Source organism: Lonchura striata, chromosome 33 (assembly GCF_050655825.1).
Source record: "Lonchura striata isolate lonStrDom1 chromosome 33, ASM5065582v1, whole genome shotgun sequence".
Lineage (NCBI taxonomy): Eukaryota > Metazoa > Chordata > Aves > Passeriformes > Estrildidae > Lonchura > Lonchura striata.
Window position 1 is genome coordinate 4503967 of NC_140735.1, and position 5664 is coordinate 4509630.

A 5664-nucleotide genomic window follows, 5' to 3' on the forward strand; every position below is an offset into this window, starting at 1 on the left:
CCCTGCTGAGCCTGACCAGTCTGTGACTCTACCAGTGCTCCTCCCTGCCCAGACTGGTTCCATGGCTGCCCTTCCCAAGGGCCCAGGACCCTCTGGGATGGCTCTGGCCTTTCCAGGGGGTTTGAGAGAGGTCCCACAGTGACACTGCCCAGCCTTCTCAACAGGCCTGACACCAAAGGCCTTTTCCACATCCCTCAGTCCCAGATCAGTGCCCAGAACACAGCACAGCCTATCCAGGTCCTCAGGGTGGTTCAGAAGGGAGGCAGCAGGGTTTTCTCCCCACACACCCTCACTCCATCCAATGTCTCTCTGTGCAGTCCATGGCTGCCCTGAGCATTTTGTCCTGGAGCCTCCCTGCCCAGGATGTTTGTCTCTATGCTGTCCTAACCACAGCCCAGCAAAGAATTCAGATGGTTTCCCCGAGGATGTTACTCTCAGAGTAAAATGGCCTCAAGGTACTGTTTGTGCCACTGGAATTGTGCCACCCCCAAGTGCTGCTGATGGTGTGTGTGCTCACTCAGGTTCATCTCCCCACACACACAGGATGCACTGCTGAAATCTCCCCAGTATAGAGCAAACATGGCCTGCTGGCCTGGTCACTTGGTGTCCCTCCATGCAGGGACAAACAACCTCCTGCAGGTGGGGGAGAGGCCAGTGCTGGCAGTGGTGGTTGCAGGGGCTGGTGTGGGACAATTGTCGTGGGGCACCTTCCCAGGCTGTCCCCAGAACAAAGACACAGCCCAGACCCTGCTCTGCTGCTCCATCAGGGCCATGCCAGGAGCTCTGGCTGTGCCAGGACACTGCTATGTGCCCCCCCTGCACACTCCCCCTCTGCCCAGGCACTGGGCTTTGCTGTGCCAGGGCATTCCTGGAGCACATTGCTGACAGCAGCTCTGGAGGAGAGCAAAGCCTTCCTGCCCTGCCCTCAGGAGATGCCCTTGGCTGATGGAGCTGCTGTGCTGGAGCCCAGCTGTGTCCCAGCAGTGCCCACGGCCTGTCCCTGCCTGTGGTCACAGCACGGACACGCAGCAGGACAGTGACCAAGCTGCCAGAGCACTGCGGCCTCACAGCCACAGCAGGGCTGACAAGGTGTCATGGTTTGACACTGGCACAAGGCCAGTGCCCCCATGAAAATGTGATCCCTACCTGGAATGCTGTGAAGTGGAATCTAGAATAGAGCAAAGCAGGCCCAAGCTTGATAACAGGAAAAAAAAACTTTATTAAACTACCACTACAAAAGAAAAGAGAAAATTAAAGAAGGGAAAAAAAAAACACACAAAGATCCAAATGAAAACCTTGCAAAACATTCCTCCCCCCCACCACCCAACTCCAACAAACCACAGTGAGACACAATCTGGACCCCAATCAGGTTTCCACCCTCCAAGCAATCGATACTCAGTCCATCGAGGGAACAGAGTCTCTCCTGTGCCACAGACCCCCCAAGAAACACAGCTCCACATCCTGTGTTTCCATGTCACACATGGCACCGCCCGGAGAAAAAAGTTTGCCATGGTGACCCTTCTCCTTTCCATGCACAGTGCTCTCACCACCAATGCATGGATGGTCACTGCCTTTAGGATTTTTCCTTTCAAGGATGCCCTGCCAAGAGGGGAGAAAACAACAGTTCAGTTTTTCATTTTTTGGGACCACAGTCCCCCCCATTTTCCCCTGGGGCCGAGGGCTCAAGAACAGAGATCTTCTTCTCTTCTCTTTCCTTTCCAGGGCAAGGGGGTGCCACCACAAACCCCCTAACCTTTTCTCTGTTCACTCCACTTTCGTCTTTTTCCCAGCTGAATCAGGTCTCTTGACTCACTGGCATCCTCCCAAAACACAGTCCCTCTTGAAGGAGAAGATTTGGTTCAGGTTGTGGCTAACATGGAAAAGTCCAGCCAAAAGCCACTCCTTGTCCCCCTCCCATCCAGAATTCCTCCTTCCAACATCCCATCCCAGGGTCCAAGGTGTCCCTCTTCTTCTCTTTCAAACCGAGGAGGGGAAAGGAAAAATTCACAAAGCTTTCATTTCTCAAGGAAGGGTTAAAAGTCCGAACTCCCAGGATGGCTCGATGCCCGGACATCCAGCAACTCCCACACAACTGGGCACCTTGCAGCAGCTCCCCCCGCTCCTTCTTCCTTGCGGCTTTCTCTCTCCCTCTTGGGAGAGGAACTCTGGGGGGGGAAAATGGAGACATCCCATATTTCTTCCACCCTTCCATCTGCAGGGGCCAGCCCGATTCCAGTCCTTTCACCACCCTTGGGGCTTTCGGCCTACCTTTCTCAGGCCATGGGGGCTTCCCCTCCCCCACCCAGCTCGTGGCTGGGCAGGGGAGAGTTTGCACTGCACGCTGACCAGAACCAAAGAGAGCGAGTTCCCCTGGGAATTCTGCTTTCAACCCCTCTGTGTTCTCAGAGGCGTGTCTACTTTCAATTGGTCAATATCTAAATTGACCTCTTCCTTCCAGGAAAAATTATCTTTACGTGTCAAACCACGACACAAGGAGAGGATGGAGTGGGAAGGGCAGCTCCAAAAGGACCGATCCCTGCTGCTCCCTGGCAGTGCTGCTCTGCTGGAGCCCTCTTCCCCTTCTCCCCTCTAACTTCATGCAGGCTTCAGAGCTGGGATCCCAGATAAAACAGGCACTGCAGGGTACTTTATTTTGTTCAAATGTAGCAATAGCACAAACCTGGTTAACAGAGCTTATGGGTCATATTCAAGAGGCAGACAGTGAATTAGATGGTGGGGGTTAAAAAATGTTATTGAGGATACTTTTATGAGCTAAAAACCCACTGAACATTACCCAAGGATCTGGGCAGGCCTGTTGGGCATGTCATGAGTTCCATTCCAAAAGTTTGGCAGAAGAAAACAGGCAATAGGTAGCTTCAGAGAAGCAGACAGCCATCATTTTCCTCAGGGCATCCTTGAGCTCCTGGTTCCTCAGGCTGTAGATGAGAGGGTTCAGGGCTGGGGGCACCACCGAGTACAGAACTGACACTGCCAGATCCAGGGATGGGAAGGAGAGGGAGTGGGGCTTCAGGTAGGCAAAGGCTGCAGTGCAGAGAAACAGGGAGACCACGGCCAGGTGAGGGAGGCAGGTGAGAAAGGCTTTGTGCCGTCCCTGCTCAGAGGGGATCCTCAGCACAGCCCTGAAGATCTGCACATAGGAGAAAACCATGAACACAAAACAGGCAAATGACAAAAAGGCACTAACAGCAAGGAGCTCAAGTTCCCTGAGTTTAGAGTGTGAGCAGGAGAGTTTGAGGACCTGTGGGTTTCACAGAAGAACTGGCCCAGGGCATTGCCCTGGCACAGGGGCATGGAAAATGTATTGGCCGTGAGCAGCAGAGCATTGAGAATGGCACTGGCCCAGGCATCTGCTGCCATGTGGGCACAAGCTCTGCTGCCCAGGAGGGTCCCGTAGTGCAGGGGTTTGCAGATGGACATGTAGCTCTTGTATCACATGAAAGTGAGAAGGGAAACCTCTGCTGAAATGAAAAAGACAAACAGAAGCAGCTGTGCAGCACACCCTGAGTAGGAGATGTCCCTGGTGTCCCAGAGGGAATTGTGCATGGCTTAGGGGACAGATGTAGCCCAGGTCGCTGAGGGCCAGGTTGAGCAGGAAGAAGAACATGGGTGTGTGCAGGTGGTGGCCACAGGCTCCGGCGCTGATGGTGAGGCCGTTGCCCAGGAGGGCAGCCAGGGAGATGCCCAGGAAGAGGCAGAAGTGCAGGAGCTGCAGCTGCCGCGTGTCTGACAGTGCCAGCAGGAGGAAGGGGCTGATGGAGCTGCTGTTGGACATTTCTGCCTCAGGAAATTATTGTCTCCTGAGGAGAAAAATACAGCACTGAGTCAGGCCACACTTCCGTGAGGAAAATCTATTGCATATCTCATAGCAATGGAACATTTAGGGTCTCTCCTTTTAAGAACACTTCTCTACATTCCCCTCACCTGGGCTCTTGGTTTTGCAGGAATTCAGAGCAGGGCTCAGGAGGATTCCTTCTTCTTGAGCAGTGAGAGGTAACTGAGAATGCTGGGTGATCTCCAATTAAATGAACTTGGAAACACCAAAAATCTTTTCAGCTCTGCTGTTTGCATTTTGCCCATCTGAAGAACTGAGCTGAGGGAATTCCTTGTATTTGTTCACCCAGCTGCAGCTGCCACAGTCAGGAGTGGTTGTGGCTGTTTGAAATCCCTGACATTTCTAATGCACTGCAGGTGAAATCGTGTGGGTCTGAGAGGCACAGGGGTGGTCTCTCAGTGCAGGGACAATGGAGCAGCTCTGGCCATCAGGGCTGTTCTCAGCTGTCCCTTGCTGGCAGCTTCAAGCTGCAGGAGAGGCATGCAGAGGAGTTCCCCTAGAGAGAACCAGGGCAGTGCTGAGAGCAGAGGCTCTGGGGTGAGACAGCACATGGACAGAGCCCTCGCCTTCCCTCAGGGTGCCTCACTGGGATCTCAGCTGTCTCCTGCCAGGCTGCTGCACAGAGGGATCACTGCAGCTGCCCAGGTGCAGGTGCCCAGCAGCATTTCCCTGGCCCTAACACTGAGCTGTCTCCTCCATGAGGATCCCACGCAGCCCAGAGACACCACGGGAGAGCTGTGCCCTTCTGGAGGGTACCTGCAGCTTTGCAGGACACCCAGGGAATCAGCTGAAGGGCCCCTGAGGACACCTGGGCACTCTGCTCCCACAGACACATGTCCACAGCAGGGTCCCAAGGCTCCCTGCCTGGACGGGCACCTGCCACCCCCAGACCCTGGCACTGCCTCAGAAAACCCAATGATGGCAATGGGGACAACACAGGCATCTGGGCATGGCAGTGAAATGTCACAATGCTCCTGCCAGGGGAGGAGGGACAGAGAGACTGATGGAAATCAGGGCCTTGTCCTTCCCTGCCTGGGCTCTGGCTGCTGCAGGGGCCCTGCACAGCCGAGTCTGTGTGGGATGAGGGCAGGGGCTCTGCTTGGGATGGGAAAGGAGCCTGGGCAGGAGCTGCTGGGGGAAGGTGTCTGAGCCACAGGGACAGCAGGGAGGTGGCACATCCCCCTGCCCGGCATTTGTGGCAGCAGCTCCCTGTCCCTCCCTGCCCGTGTCTCTGCTGAGGGGGCTGTTCCTGCCAGCAGCGTCTCCCTGTGCCCAGCTCCACTCCCTGCCAGCGCTCACTGAGCCCATCCCCACCCCACGGCCCTGGGGCAGCTCTGCCTGTGCAGGGACCTGTCCTGTGCCTCTGAGGGAGCAGCAGGGAAGCCCCGCTCTGGAGCTTGTTCTGCTCCATGCCAGGACATCCAGCAGAGCCACCCTGACAGGTCCTGTCAGTGCTGGCATTGTCAGAGACACTTCCAGGAACTCACCTGCATTGCTCTGCAGCCAGAGACTCAGCGTGTCCAGGGGCTGTGCAGATTTCTCCCCTGATGGGGTCTCTCCTGTCCTGCCACCCCAGGCTGCCTTTGACCTCTTTGGCACTGCTGCTGCCTGCCCTCGCTGCTGCAGGCACTGCCCTGTCTGCCTGATGGCCACGTCCTCTGCCCCAGAGGAACTGGGAGAGCCCTTGCAAAAGATCATGGAAAGTGGGGCACGGGCCAGCCTTAGGAGAAGCCTCCAGGAATGGAAGTGGAATTTTCCTAGAGGCAGAGAATGATTCATTCAAACCCTGTGAAGATTTCTCCCCTAGCGAG

The 5664-nt window shown here is 55.5% G+C and overlaps 1 long non-coding RNA gene across 1 annotated transcript; it reads right to left on the reverse strand.

Moving 5' to 3' along the window:
* Positions 1–1199: 1199 nt before the first annotated feature.
* Positions 1200–4599, reverse strand: LOC146764520 (uncharacterized). Its single transcript, XR_014950769.1, has 2 exons — positions 2269–4599; positions 1200–2165 (listed from the first exon to the last, which is right to left on the reverse strand). It is a non-coding gene; the product is annotated as an uncharacterized LOC146764520 (long non-coding RNA).
* Positions 4600–5664: the final 1065 nt, after the last annotated feature.